The 16,072-nt window shown below is 44.7% G+C and overlaps 1 protein-coding gene across 36 annotated transcripts in view; it reads right to left on the bottom strand.

Annotated features, from left to right (window-relative positions):
* Epb41 (erythrocyte membrane protein band 4.1) overlaps positions 1–16,072 on the bottom strand; it is a 143,811-nt gene that overhangs the window by 111,786 nt on the left and 15,953 nt on the right. Inside the window, exon 1 of one of the 36 annotated variants that reach the window (XM_060379411.1) lies at positions 8,910–9,116. The exons of the other annotated variants lie outside the window; for them this stretch is intronic. The gene's annotated coding sequence lies outside the window, so the exon portion shown is untranslated. Of the gene's footprint in view, positions 1–8,909; positions 9,117–16,072 lie in introns of those variants that run through there. 36 annotated transcript variants of the gene reach the window in all.

The raw sequence follows: 16,072 nt of genomic DNA, 5'->3' as shown, positions 1-16,072 counted from the left end.
TACTTTACAAAACTATGGTACTGATCTTCTTAAAAAAGATTCAAGACTCAGGTAGTTTGTGTAAAAGCTGCCTTGAAAGACACCCAAAACAAACCTCTTCCTGCTTTTCAAGTGTGTATGTTTACTTTCACATCTGCTTCAAAAGATAAGAGCAACAATGGGGACACCAACCACATAACCATGTCCTACCAACCCAGAAATGAAGCTATAAAGCCAGACTTGCTGTGAAATGGGTCTTTCAAATCCCCATGCACAGACTAACACTCAAAAGCTTAAAAACTTTACAGTACAAGTCTGAATCAAATCCGAAGACCAACTAGACAAAACTGAATGATTTTTATATGATTGTATTACATATTTACACACAATAATTATACAGATACACAAATAGCCAATTTCAATAGAAAAGGGTACAAATAAAAATGTAAAAATGAGCTGGCTCAGTTAATAAAGAAAGGTGTTATACAAGCCTGGCAACCAAGTTCAATCCCACAATCCATATAAAAATGAAAAGAGAACTGATGCCACAAAGTTTGACTCTGTCCTCCACACATGCAAACATGTATGTCTGTGTGTCTGTGTGTGTGTGTGTTTTAGAGACTAGAGTGATGGCAAACACCTGCAATCCCAGCATTTCAGAGATGGAGGCAAGAAAGTCAGAAGTTCAAAGTCACCCTCAACTATATAGCCTAGGGGTACATGCGACTCTGCAAGGAAGGAAGAAAAAAAGAGGAAGAGAGACAGAGAGAGAGGGGGGGGAAGAGGAGGGAGGAAGGGATAGAGAGAGAGGACAGCCAGCCACTAAAAAAAAGATATTCTCCTTCATATCCACAAGGTCAGATTTTATCAAAGGGAAAAGAGAATTAACATTTATTTAATATCTCTGTATGATAGGCACATACTATGTATGTATTACCTACTTAAATATGGATGTTAACCTCATTTTATACATGAAATCCAGGCTTAGAAAAGTACTTTCACAAGACAACAATTATTAAGAACTCATCAGCTTTGACAGGAGAAGGTATACATCCAAATCTATCTCCCACTTGCTCATGAACATGTTGAGCAGGCAAAAGGGCCCCAGTAAGGACTTTCCTCTTGAAGCCAATTTTCAATTGTGTAATTTTGGAAAAGTTACTAAACTTTTAACTTGTTATCTAAACTGTGAAGTGAGATAAATAACACTCCAATGAGCTGTGGTGAGGCTTAACTATGAAAATCATCAAGATGGCCACGCATCCGGTGTTGGCATGGGTCTAAATATTTCACAGCTGACTAAGGATGGGGCTCACAGTAGGGCGCCGGCCTAGCATGTGCCAGCACCTCAAAAAGGAAAAAAAAAAAAAAAGAGCAAACACTCATGTTTAACTTCCTATATTTAACGCATTTAATCACAACATTAAAAGTATAGAATATCCCTATATTACAGAATGAATAAAATGTTACAGATGTGAATTAACATGCCCATGGCCACTACTTAAAAAGTGACAACTAGAATTTAAAACAAAGCATTCCACCCAAAGCTGATATTCTTTAATCATCATCGTATCTACAAAAGGTACAGCAAAGCCTGAACTACAGTAAGGAACCAATGAGCACTGACATTGTTTACCTGGCACACTAAATGGGCCCCCAGTAAATACTGCTGGGGATATGCTGAACCAAGTAGAAAAGCCTGGGTGTTCACACAAGCATGTGCCTGTCCACAACAGACACACGCTTTCATGTCTGTATATGAGCTTAATTACTCCCACTAATACCAAATCACTAAACTCCTTTAGGGCAGGATCATGTCTTCTACATTCTTTTATGATCACATATAATCACAGGACCCTGCTCATCATAGATAATTAATATGTAGTAAGTGAGAATGCCATTCTTCTCAAAATCCTTCCAAGAAGCCCAGTCTCTTGCCACATCTTGAAAACACTTTGGCATACTCTGTTAGGAACCCCAGTGGTTATGTTCCACTCCAAATAAAATACAATTCTGTAAGCGTAATTTTAGGAACAAATGGGCAGGGGAGGAGGGAGCCCAAGAAATCAGATTTAGCACAAATGGGGAAACCCTGCACACTAGAACAGCAAAGGGAACTCATTATCTTTCTTTTCTTTCCTAATTTAAATCGTCCAGGTTCATTTTCAAGAGCTAACAACATGTGCAACCCCCAAAGACCCATAAATGGCTTAAGCCAATGGGAAAAGGTAATTGGGAACAGGATATTTACAATATCGAAGTTTCTCCACAAAATACTAAAAATGTACACCACTACACAGGAATCTGCCAGTTGCCACTTTAACGAGGCGACCAAAATCAGCAACACTTACTGTGGATCAGCCTGACATTATGAACTTCCTGACGCGATTCAAAACAGGGAACACAACATCACGCAGAAGCCTTTGGCAGAACGTTTAGCCTATGTCTAATCAAACCTATCGAGATACATTTCCAGTTTATAGGAAACAAAGCAAACAGAAGAACAAACTAAACAAAGCCTGAAAGGAACAATCAGGCAAATTCAGAAAAGAACATTCTACAATTAGCTGGCACCAAGACTTATCAAAGTAGCAGGGTAAATACTGTTCTAGATTAAAGAAATGAAGGAGATATGATCAAATGTTTACATTTAAAAATCTAATGAGGGATGCTAAGAAGGCTCAGTGGATAAAGGCACTCACACGCAAGTCTGGCAACGTGAGTTCAATCCCTAGAAACCCAGAAAGGTGGAAAAAGAAGAGAACTAACTCCACAAAATTGTCTTCTGACCTCTATACATGTACCCACACATACACAACATACTACACATCACTAAAAATTAAAAACTTTAAATCTAACTGGGGCAATCTTTGGGTTGGGTGGGCCGATATTATGGAATACCGTTATTGTCTTAGGTATATAACCGTGTGCTGCACTTAGCTAACTTTATTCTTCTTTAGACTCTCAAAACACTTTGAGTATAAAGTGCTGTGACTTCTCCTACTTGCTTTCTAAGAAGATAGACAGAAGAACAGAGAAAGGAAGGAAGGAAGGAAGGAGGGAGGGAGGGAGGGAGGGAGGGAGGGAGGGAGGAAGGAAGGAAGGAAGGAAGGAAGGAAGGAAGGAAGGAAGGAAATATGACTCTAGAAACAATTCTAACACAGATCTCAATTATCCTGACATTCACATCACAGAATGCACCCTATGCTACAGGGTTAGCTAATGCACTCAACCATACCTGCATGTGGGGGAGGACAATAGTAATAATCCTTTGCCTTCTAGAAGCTGACAGTCTCACTGTGAGTACCAGTATCATATGACATATCTGGCCAAAAAAAAAAAAAAAAAGCAAATGATGCAAGAGCTCAAAAGAAAACCAACACACCTTCAGAGAATAAGATAGCTTTAGAGTTATTTCCCTGCCCTAAGTATACCTTCTTCAGCTTTATCTACTTGGTAACAACTGACTTTTTTCCACCTTACAAAATTAGCGGAGACTGTGGAAACATAAGATGCATGTTTTGCCTGTAAGGAACACAGGGTATGATTTTAAAAATAAAATACTGCTTCCATTTCCACTGAAAAAGCTGCTAATAGACTATGTGGATGCTCTCGCCTCCCAGAGCAATTGTGTTATTTTGAGTGTTGAGGAGGCCAAGAAAGCTGGAAGATTTAAAAATAACCTAACAAAGAGCTCATTCCAATACCAGATGGAAAGAAATACTCTAGACACATGTGTGGGAGGACATATATACAATATCATATGACACCATGAAAAAAGGGTTATGTAACTACATAATACTATTAGGACTGGCAAGAATCTGTAGCTAGTAAGCTAGCAACAGTGTCAATTCTCTGAATCTTTTTTTTTTTTTTTTAAGAGAAAATGAGCAAGAAACAGCAAGCTGGTAGTGGAAAGAAATGGGAAAATGAAGGAGAAAGCCTTCACTTTAAGGCTGCCTTCATGTGTCCCTCTTACATGCTAAAATGGTTGCCAGGTCAAATCTGAAGGCTTAAATCCTTGAAGCCCTTGACAGTTCTGCTGTGTATCCATATGGCCAAAAACAATGGGGGTGGGAGAGGGCGAATTCCAACATGTGCCTAGGACCTTAACAAGATGAGATCCCCTTCACCTGAACACATGCGGCACTTCAAACCGGCAAATTAAAACACACAGGAAAACCCTGCCTCGAAAACCAACAAATAAATAAATAAGCTCAGAAAACACATTTCACACAGAAGCTAAAACAGCATGTCTTTATAAAATGATATACGCAAACACACCCTTATGACTTCATTGTGAGTATCAGTTTCTTCCTGGTGAGTATCAGTTTCATACGGCAGATTGGGTAAATAAGCAAAGGCTGCAAGTCTGGGGATACGGCACCCTGGGTAAAGCCCCCACCATAAGTGTGAGGACCTGAGTTTGGATCCCCAGCGCCCACACAAAATGAGTGGCCATAGTAGACAGAATACTAATTATAAAGCAGCAACTGATTATTTTCCAATCTATCTTATCAATATAAACTCACGGTCATAGTTCTTAGCCATTTCATCTGGCAATCTTTCCCCTTCCAATTCCCTCTGCCAAGAGTCCTGTAATCCTGCCTAACCTCCACGTCACATGGCTGAAAAAAAACAATTCTAATCTTTTATAAACAGAGACCACCCTGGGAATCAAGAATGACTGGAAAGAAAGAGACTCAAAGAACACATTGACATGGAAAGTGAAGAATATGAATTCAATACGCAAAGTTTAATCCATATGGACTTATCTTGGAGATAATGAAGAGACAACTGAAGAAACAGAACTGATTTTAATAAATAAAAGACAGGAGAATGAGGGGCTGGAGAAATGGCTCAGTGGTTAAAAGTACCGACTGCTCTTACAAAGGACTCTGGCTTGCTTCCCAGCACCCACATGGCAACTCACAAACCCGTTACTCCAGTTCCAGGGGATCCAATGCCCTCTTCTGCGGGCACCAGACACATATGTGGTACACATACCTACATGCAGGCAAATACTCATACACATAAAATAAAAATAAATTTAAAATAAAGTAAACATGCTAGAATTTCTAAAATGAAAGGATATTAAAGAAAATAATTTGATTATAAAGAGAAAGGAAATATTTGCACATCATGTTCCCAGTTTCTCTATTCAGGCTGCATATTTACTTTCTTTCTTTCTTTCTTTCTTTTTTTGCATATTTACTTTCAATTATTTTGGGGGACATTGATGACGATTAATAAATAAGAGACATTAAAATCCTCTCAAGCCATTCTTAGCATTCATTATACTGGTCAGAGTATTTTTCTTATTCTGTAATAAATACCTTTTTTAAACACTTTAAGGTGTTTGAATTCTTATTTAAAGGAAAATAATTCAGAAAAATAAGTGTAAACAAACTTTAATCATAATCTGATTTTTCCCACTACACGTTCCTAAAACTGGTATTTGAAGCATCAGCAAGATTGTTCCAAATGAGGTCATCACTCATGTTCCCCTTTCTAATGCCTCCAAACTCTGAACAGTGCTCGCTGCTAGTTTTCCCTCTATTCTTCTCCCTGTGCATTCATTAAACAGCAGCAGAGGCAACCAAACTACTAATCTAACGCAGTGTGCTCTCCAGAGTATCCGCTGCACTGCACTTCACCAAACACACCATGAACTCACTCGTAAAGAGTACAGAGTAAAGCAGAGCGCAGGCGGCACATCAAGAAACATAAATGAAATACAACTGACAACAAAAATATCACATGTTTGGCATCTGGCTTTCCCTCTGGCTAAAAGCTATCAAAATACACCAAAGCCTTCCAGTAATTCTGGATTATTTCACAATGTTTGTAACTGATCAGTAATATGGGGGAATCTTTGTAAAAATTTGCATTTGGGTTTTGGGTTTTGTTTGTTTGTTTGTTTGTTTGTTTGTTTGAGACAGGGTTTCTCTGTGTAGCCTTGGCTGTCCTGGACTCACTTTGGAGAACCCAGAGAACTCTACCTGCCTCTGCCTCCCGGAGCGCTGGGATCACAGGCATGTGCTACCATGCCAGACTATAAAAATTTCATCTCTGCAGATTTTACTCAGAGAAAAAGCAAAGTTGTCCATAAGAAAAGAGTAGTTGGAAGTGTGATTATTTAGCTCACACACAAAATAAAGCGACTGATGTCATCCCAAGCAACTGGAGGAAAAAGGCGCCTTCTAGAAGTAGTGGTGAATCCGCATCTGACTATGCATTTGGCTAATCCCGAACCCAGCACTCTCAGAAAAATACACTCACAGTGAGCACCAGCCTGCTCCGCAGGTAAGAAGGACACAGACTGCGGTCTAAACATATGCTACTCATAATTTTAGAACCACATGGGCCCTGACAGCCACGGAGGCTTTAAAGTCATGAAATCAGGTCACGATCACCAACTGTATCTTACTTTTCAAGATTTATTTATTTTTATTTTATATACATTGGTGTTTTGCCTGCATGTGTGTGTCTGGGGGATGCTAGATCCTCTAGAACTGGAGCAGACAGTTGTGAGCTGCCATGTAGGTGCCGGGAATTGAACCTGGGTCCTCTGGAAGAACAGCCAGTGTTCTTAACTGCTGAACCACCCCTCCAGCCCTAATCATCAATTTTATATATTCAAAAAATAACCAGAAAACTCTACCCAGCCCAACAAAATTTACAGGCAGTGTATTTTAGAGCAGAATCTGATGACAATATGACACCCGTCTTCTGACCTCCAAAGGCCCCAAGCATACACTATCTGATTTCAAAGCAGAATAGCCAATGATCTTGTGGCTTTTAGACAGTGTCCTAAACAATTTAACCCTGAAGCTTTCTTAGGAACAGGATGGAAGGAAAACAAATAGCATCTTAAGGGCACTGTCTCTCAAGTATGAATTTGTTTGAAATACAGACCATGAACTCTGGGACTAGAGTAGTTAGGGGCACTTGTTGAGAGCCTTTGCTTTAATCCCACCACTCAGGAGGCAGAGGCAGTCCAATCTTTGTGAGTTTGAGGCCAGTGTGGCCTACAAATCAAGTCTAGGACAGCCAGGACTATAACACAGAGAAACCCTGTCTCAAAGGGCGGGGAGAAAAGAAAAGCACTTGTTGCTCTTAAAGAGAACTTAAGGAGTTCCAGTACCCACATGATAGCTAACAATTGCATCTCTAACTCCAGTTCCAAGGGATCTGACAGCCCTCTTCTGACCTCCAAAGGCACCAAGAATAAACAGGGTACACAGACTTACATACAGGCAAAATAGTCACAAAATAAATCAATTTTAAGACTATAAACTCATAGATGTAGTGGCCTCTGCCTATAATCCTAGCATTCAGAAGCTGAGGCCAAGGGATCAGCTGTTCAAGGCCACTATGGGCAAAAAAAAATTGAGTTTGAAGTCAGCCTCAACTATGCAAGCATACCCGGTTTCAAAACAGACAGCATACACACTGACCAACCGTAAACTAAAGAACGAGATGGTGGAACGCCAGATATGCAATTTTCAAATTTGTTAAAGTTGAGCTAGGTGTGATGGTAAATAGGAAAGGGGTCAGCTGCGGTGTCACTCACATTTGATCCCAGCACCCAGAGGAAAAGGCAGGTAATCTCTCTAAATTCGAGGCCAGCCTGGTCTACCTAGTGATTTCCAGGACAGCCAGCGCTACAGAGGCCCTGTCTCAAAGAAACAAACACAAAGCAGAGAGAGAGAGAGAGAGAGAGGAAAAGGAAAGAATGCAAACTTCTTCAAAAAGGAGCAAAATTTAAGATTAGAAGAATTATGTAAAGGATATGTATATCCTGCTTCACTAAAAGGATCAAACCAACTAAATTATTTTTTTTTCCAGGACTAAAAATAGAAAGAAAAAAAAAACAGTACTGAGCAATGCATGGAATAGTACAGTAGATCCCAAGAGTGTATAAACCCACTATAATAACACTCAAGACACAAACATAACCATTTCTTGCAATTTTCCCTAAAAAACAGAAGGAACAAAATAGCAACTGTGAAATCACCCAGACTACTAAAATTAAAATAAAAGAAAGAAAAAGAAAGCCAACCTTCAACATCTCTGAAACACACACACACACACACACACACACCAAGCCGAAGTCTCCACGGACTAGTCATTTATGTTAGGGTACAGTTCAGGGAACAACGGGATGGCAATTGCTGTCGTGCGGCCCCAAACCAGCGGGTCAGCAATTTGTTTTCCGTGAGATCACTTTCTCTCCAGAGAAAGCCAGCGCGGGGCGGGCAGAAGCTGCCTCCACGCGGGCCCTCGGCTCCGCCTGGTGATGAGATGAGGCTGAGCCTGGCTCCAGAATCTCCACAGGTACAGGCAGCCCAGCGAGCCAGGGAAAAGATTTCCAAGCCGACAGATGCGCGAACTGAAAAAGGAGGTCAGGGAGCTGAGAGGATCGCTTTAACCCTTGGCTGGCTGGCGCCCCTGAAGACTACGGAGCAAAGGCTCGGGATCCGGAGGGCTCTGAGACGTGATTGCATTTTGGGGGTATTTTTTTTTTCCCTCCCTGAGCGGCAGGGTCTGTGGCGGGAAGGCCTGGGAGCGCTGCGAAGTGCCCCGCGCCCTCGGATTCCGCCCGACTTCTCGGGGCGCCCGGCTCCCCCGCCGCGGGGGACCCTGCGCTCCGCGGCCGCTCCGCTGTCCACCTGCCCACCCGCCCCCCGCGCGGTGACTGACAGGCCGGCGCGGGCTGAGGCCCCCGGAGCCTCCCGAAGCCGAACTTTGCATCGCGGGCCCCCGCGCTCTCCTCCGCCGTGCCCCGGCCGCCCCCGGCCCCGGCTCCCGGGCCTGCAAGGGGCGGGGGGTGGCTGGAGACAAAGGCTGCGGCGGCGGCGCCGCGGCCGCCCGGACCGTCCCCTCGGGGCCAGCGCCGCCCGCCGCCCCCCCCCCCCCCGGCTCACCCGCGCTTCCGGGCCGGGGCTCCCGCGCCGGCCGCAGCTTCAGCCCGGAGAACAATGGCAGGAGGCGGCGCCGGCGTCCGCGGCTCCGGCCCTCGGCAGCTCGCGGGCTGGCGGGCTGCGGGCTGGCTGACTGAACCGGCTGGCGGAGGGCGGGAGCGGGGGGGACAGCGGGCGAGCGGCCCCGGCGCGCGCCCTCCCGCCTCTCCTCCGCGCGACGAGGCCGGCGCGGCCCGCGGCCCGCCCGCGCCCCTCCCCCGCGGCTCGCCACAACATTGTAGTAAATTCCTATTGGGCCGCGCGGGAGGGAGGGAGGGGGCCGGGCCCGCGGCCCGCCAGGGCATTGGCTGGGGACCGGTTCGCTCCCCGCGTCCTGCCTCCCCCTCCCCTGGAGTGGCGGGGAGAGGGGAGAGGAAGGAAAAGGGCGGTGGGGGGGGGGCCGGCGGACAGGGGCTGGCTGCCGTGCGCACGCGCACGTTGAACCCGGTCTAGGGGCTTGAGACCCGCGGTTCTGGGCTCTAGCAACACGCGTGTGGAGAACGGGCCAACCAGCGCCTGGAACATAGGTAAGACCTTCTCCCCATAGAGGGCCCGGGAAGAGGCCGTGGTCTGGGGGCGTCAGGGGAGGCGGAATTCACGTAGATGCTGCTGACCAGGCAGCCTTTAGTAACCTCAGGTAAATTACTCCGCTTCTCCGAGCCTCAGTTTACCCACCGACTAGCTTGACCATCACTTGGCTCCCTTCCAGCCCTGACATTCAGGAAGGCTTGACCTCTCCTGGCGGCTAGGTGAGACCTGAAATGAAATCTTAATTGCTGAGACCATGCCAAGATTTCACCTGTCTCCTGTCTTCCACTGAGATCCTCCTCTTTCTGCCCTGCATCCACAACATTATTTTAAAAGTATAGCTTCCGGGATCCGGCCTCCAGATGAATTTAGGGTTGCTCTGAGGAGTGCACACGAGTTCATTTCTCTCTAGAAGTGGCTGAGGCCGCTTGACCCTTCTACTTCCTCCTGCCAGGCTGGCGTCTGAACTGGCTGCCTCCCCACAGAGCAGAGAGAAGGTTCTGTTGTAAACAAGCGCTTAGAAGATAAGACAGGTTCTGCTATTTCATTTTAGAGATGAGGAAACCAAAGCAGAGAGGCTCAGCCCTGCCAGGATCAGAAACCAAGCAATGTGACATCAGAGCCGCACATGCCAGCGGGACGGCCTACTGGTGTAAAATCAAAGCCGCTTCGCAGTCTCAGCTCGGCCTCTGGAATCAGACTGCTCAGGTTCAGTGCTCAGGCTCAGCCCTCCCTAATCGTTTGACCTTCTTTGTGCCTGGTTTCTGAACCCTTAAAAATAGAATAAAGGCTGGGAGTGGTGGCACATGCCTAGAACCCTGGCACTTGGGAAGTGACAGCAGAAGTAACACAAATCCAAGGCCAGCCTGAGCTACGTGAGACCCTGTCTTAAAAAAAGAGGCGGGAAGACAACAGTCCCCCTCATAGAGTTACTGCGACAAGTAATCTGCTGATTAACTGATTAAAATATGTACAGGGCTTAGAACAAATGCCTAGGACATAGATCTCAGTGAAGTCTTAATTATATTATATATAGTCTCTCTACTAGTTAGAGAGACTGAAATATCGACTCAGAAGTATGTGGCGGGCAGAGAAGCACTCAACTGTCATCAGGTCTGAGCACATTTATATAATATCATGAGTCAGAAAACCCCTTGAGGACTACCTGACTGACTAGCGAAAACAGCCCATCGCACAGCCTTCCTCTGTTTCAATCACAGCACCTTCCATAGTGTTTACCCCTGCCTGCCTGCCTCCTATTTAGCGATGACTGGTTGAATCTCTCAGATTGTTGCCGCCTGGATCCAGGAGACTGCAAACTGGAGAGGACAAGGATCTTGTCCTTTTTGTTTACCACACGGAGTAATGCTGACATATTAAATATTTACTGAACCAGTGAGTGGACTGTCCTTGTTTTATTATTGAGGGACTCAAACAGTTCAAGGAGCCAAGGAGTGCCTGCTCTTAAATACCCCGGTTCCCTGCTTTGAGCCTTCGGGTTCAGCAGTGCCCTTGATTGGCACGTTCTAATGCTAACTCTTCTGGGCCTCAGAGGCTTCCTCTCCCTCTCAGGCAGGGAAATCTGGTAGCATGAAGGGTGGATATTGAAAATCCATCACCAGACAGATTATTTCCTCCACTACCGTGTTATCCAGGAAAGTCAGACTTGTAAAGCTAAATGCTCTGTTTGCTAGCCAGTGGCACCTCAAGGATGTTCGGAGTGTTTGTAGTACTTAGTAACCGTCACCCTGAAAAGAAGCATAGGTCTTAGGCTAGCAGAAGACATCAGAAAAAGCGGGTGTAAATCACTCCTAGATGGAAAGAGTTCTGCAGCCCCACACCAAAATCTGTTGGTCTGAGTTTTAAAATCTCAGAGTCATGGGTTCCAACACTGGCCTTTCATCCTTAGCCTGGAGATTGAAGCGCTTTGTGTACATGGGAGATTTTCTTGTTAGGGTACACCATCGCCTGGTATGTGTCTTCTCTCTGAGCAAGGCTGAGCTCAACCAATAACGAGGACTAGGGATATAAATAACACCCACTAAGAAGACAAAGAAATTATCCTTACTCCTGGGCCCATCTGCTGAGCCAGACATCCAGTCCCAGCTCACCCTGCAGAAGCTCCCATTGGGTACCAAGGGTAAAGGTCCCAGGCACCACCTCTGAGGCTAATTTCCTAGGCAGAAACACTTGGCTCCATGCTTACATCTGAGTGGTGACGGCGCCATGCTCCAAGGCTGAGGAGAGGGTCCCTCAGGACCGTCTCTATCCCATCTGCCAGCTGAGCCCCATCACTACCTCCCCACTACAGCTCTCCTGTTCCTTCCTAGGGAATATAGACCCCGCTAGCTGTCTGTTAGCCCCTGGAGCGGTCAAGAGCTCTAAGACAAAAAAAAAAAAAAAAAAAAAAAAAAAAAAAAAAAAAGGCATGAAAGGGTCTTAATCCTTCCCCATTACAAACTGAGCTCCAAAAAAAAAAAAAAAAAGACCAAACTGAGCTCCAGCAAACACAAACACCAGCTGCATAAAAGAGGGTGAAATGAGATAGCGAAATTAGGCGGCCACCAGTGGGGAGAGTCGGGAAGAGGAGATGAGGCCACCGCTGACCTGGAAGAGATGAGATTGGAAGGAAGAGGGAGGGGGGACAACTGGAGTCCGACCCATGCTCAAATCTGGGACGGGGATGGATTAGGGACACAGCTGGCCTCAAGCCCCAGTGACAGGGCTCATGGAGAAGGCTCATCTGTTGTGGCGGGCTTTGAAAAGCTGGGCATATCAGCAAAATGTCCTGAACAGTCGCTATGGAACAGAAATCCAGCCCTGGCACTAACTGCACAAAGAGGGCAGAACAAGCCTCTCATCCTCCCCACCACCACACTATTTATTAAATAATTTCACTTGTAACTAGGGACTCGCACATGCTAGGTAACCGTCCTGCCATTGACATAGGGTCTAACTCTGTACCCAGCTTAGCCTGTAACTCAAAGCAATCAATATTCCTGCCTCAGCCTACTGAGCAGCGAGGCCTACAAGCTTAACTACTTTAGGCCTTTTCAACACAAACGATAAATCAAGCAAACTGTGTGGGGATGGAAATTGCAATTAATACAGAAGGAATGTCTTCCTAAGAGAAGAATTTTTTTTTTTTTAATTAGGAGTACTTGAATTTTAGGACATAACAGTTAATAACAAATGTAGTTAAGTAAAAATATAAAGCACCATAAAGTCATCAATTGGAAATGTAACTATTGCAGGGTTCTGATATAAAACTTTCTCTTTGAATAGCTTTTCATACATGGGGGCACACATACAGATTTATACATGCACATGTTTTCACTTACATAAATAATAGGTAATTGCTGCTCTTTTACGTTAAAAATTATTCAGTATCACCAATTTCACACACCCCAGCCTAATGAGTTTTTGTTGTGTGTGTGTGTGTGGTGCTCTGTAAGCTTGTTTGTGCCTGTGAAGGCCAAAGGTTGACTTCAGATGTCTTCCCCTGATTGCCACCTCTGTTTGGTTTTGTTGAGTCTCTCACTGAACCTGGAACTCACTGTTGTGCGTAGACTGACTGGCCAGTGAGCCACTGAGATCCACTTGTCTCTGCCCTCTGCCATCCCCAGGCCCCTAGCACTGAGATTACATACACACCCCCGCCATACCCCAGCTTTTACACGGGTGCTGGAGAGCAAATTCAAGTCCACATACTCATACAGCAAGCACTTTACCCACCGAGTGTCTTCGCTGTCCCTCAACCTAAAGCACTTTTGCTTGTGGTGGTGGTGGTGGTGGTGGTTGACATCACTATATAGCCCCGGCTGGCCTAGAACTCACAGATCTGCTCCGTCCCCTAAGTTCTGGGCAGGGATGGTTGGGTTGGGTTTGTTTAGTTTGTTTGTTTTGAAAGTTATTGTTTGGAAATGACTTTTCACTTAACAAGCGATTACAAACCTTAAATCATTTTTGTAACAATGCTAGAGATGTTCTGTAATTTGCTCAACCCTCCTGTGGTAACATTAGGCTGTTTCTGTTTCTTCTCCCATAAATGATACTCAACAACTATCCCTTTATGTAAATTGTACCTGTGATTATTTTTAAGGGTACATTAAACATAGCATGTTGTTTCTTCTAATTAAAGCATGCAAGGCTACCTGTTCCCACCATTTCTGAAACAAGGGCAAAAGAAGCTAGCAGATGAAGTACACTTTTGTCTTTCATCTTTTTAATTCTTTGACTAAATGTAATTTTCTTGTTTAAAAATCTCTGAAGGGGCTGGAGAGTTGGCTCAGTGGTTAAGAGAACTTACTGTTCTTGCAGAAGACCTGCATTCGGGTTCTAGGACCCGTGTCAGGTGGCTCACAACCCCCTGTAACTCCAGCTCCAGGGATCCAAAGCCCTCTTCTGCAGGTACCTGCACGTACTCATGTGCACACACTCACACACAGACACAGACACATAATTTTACAAATGAAATAAATCTAGAGAAATGATTCGGTGTTTAAGAGCACTTGCTGCTCTGGCAGAGGACTTGGGTTCGGTTCCCAGCACGCACAGGGCAGCTCACAAACTCTAGTTCCAGGGAATCTGATGCCTTCTTTTTTTCCCACCCCTTAAATGGCAATCTTGAAAATCAAACCGTATTACATAATACAGTCCTAACAAATACTGATTTGGAGGAGCTTGGGGGATCACGCTGGCCTCCAACTTGTGGGGATCCTCTTGCCTCTGCCTCCTGAGTCCTGGAATTACAAGCAAGTGCCACCACACCCTCAGCTGTAGATACTGATGTGATCTTTATAAGCTGAGGACTGGTGTGGGAACATAGTAAAAGCCTTTGTTTTCTGTAACTAAACCAGAATGTTTCTGTAAGAAGGGAAAACTTGGTACAGAGAGTTCAAAGTACTACAGTGTAACACACACTGAAGGCTCGAGTCTCAGCCCAGGTGTCTCAGGCAGCACCCACTGACATCGCTTGGGCAAAGCGAACCTGTTTAAATGCTCAAAGCCAAGGCTAGAAGTCCCACAATGCAACGAGGCAGGTAATGCCGAAAACATTCCAATCCCTGAGGCGTCTGATTTTGAAGCTGATTTTTGGTTGTTAAGGGTTCAGAAATCTACCATTGGCAAATTTTTTACGACACCTATTTAATTACACGACCATAGATGGGGTTGCAGTCCACAGTTTAAGAAGCTCTGTTAGAGCCAGGCATGGTGGCACATGCCCGTAATCCCAGCGCTAAGGAAGGCAAGGCAGGTGGATCATGTGAATTCCAGGCCAGCCTGGTCTACAAAAATAAGACCAGGACAGCCAAGTCTACACAGAGAAACCCTGTCTCAAGAATAGACAAGATAAAATAAGATAAGATAAAAATAAGAAGCTCTGTTAAAGGGGGAGGAGGCAATGAGATGGCTCAGACCCTGCCACCAGGTCTGATGACCTTAGTTTGATCCCCAGGACCCATACGGTGGAAGAAGACAATCTCCACAAGCTGCCCTCTTCCCTCCACACTGCACACATACATACATACATACATACAAGTTTGAAAAGCTGGGCTCTAGGTTCACCTAGCGTTAACCTGATTAGGCCTTTAGAGACCAACAAACCCAAGCTTTTTTTTTTTTTTTTTTTTTTTTAAACCCAAGCTTTTTAGCAGACTAATGGATTCAAGGACTGCAAGACACTTGCCCAAGGTCACACAGCACAATAACTAATGACAGAGACAAAGCTTGAAACCACATTTTCCAACCCTTACTACAGGGCTGAGAGTTTGAGGGTAATAAGCTGTACAGTAAGAACTGTCTCAAAACATTTATAAGTAAAAATTCTGCAACTAGAAAAGTTAGGGATCTCTGAGCTGAAAGAGACCTTGAAAGAATAAATTATTTTTAAGTAAGAATTTTGGTGGTGCAGATCTACAATCACAGCTACTCAGGTGGCTAAGGCACGAGAATCAAAATCTCAAGATTCTCCCTGGGCCACAAAGTGAGTTCAAGACCAGCCTGGGCAACTTAATGAAACCTTATCTCAAGATATAAAAACAGCACTAGGGCAATAACTCAGTGAAGTGAAAATGATACTCATAATGTTTTAGTATTGAAAAAACAGTGACAAAGAGATGTAGTTAGTTTAGTGGCAGAATGTTTGTCTAGCATGTACAAGGGCATGGTCCCCGACACCGCAAATACACATGTCCTCACACACACACAGTGGAACATAGTGGCACATGCTTACAGAGGATTGTAAGCCTGAGGGGACAAAGTGAGTTCAAGGCCAGCCTGTGCCATATAGACCTTGCCTCAACTCCTCTGTGGCCCCCAAATCTAAAAATAGAAACAGCTAAATTCATGAAGGATTTGGAATGTATTAGGTACATGTCAAAAGCGGTGTGTGCGCTCTTTTTTTTTTTCTTTTATTATTATTCTTTTTTTTTTTTAATTTTTCATCAAGGTGTGTGCGCTCTTACACTTAGACAAATAGTCGTAGTAGTGGTGGCATCAGTTACCTGTGAAGAAGCCACAGCTTAGAATGTTGGGTGCCTTGCCCACCGCCACAGAATTGAAACCAGTCCTATCTGATGCCATCATCCTCATATGGC

The sequence above is a fragment of the Meriones unguiculatus genome, chromosome 3 (genome assembly GCF_030254825.1).
Source record: "Meriones unguiculatus strain TT.TT164.6M chromosome 3, Bangor_MerUng_6.1, whole genome shotgun sequence".
NCBI lineage: Eukaryota > Metazoa > Chordata > Mammalia > Rodentia > Muridae > Meriones > Meriones unguiculatus.
Note: the sequence above shows the minus strand (reverse complement) of the source record. Positions and strands in the feature narration are given on the sequence as shown.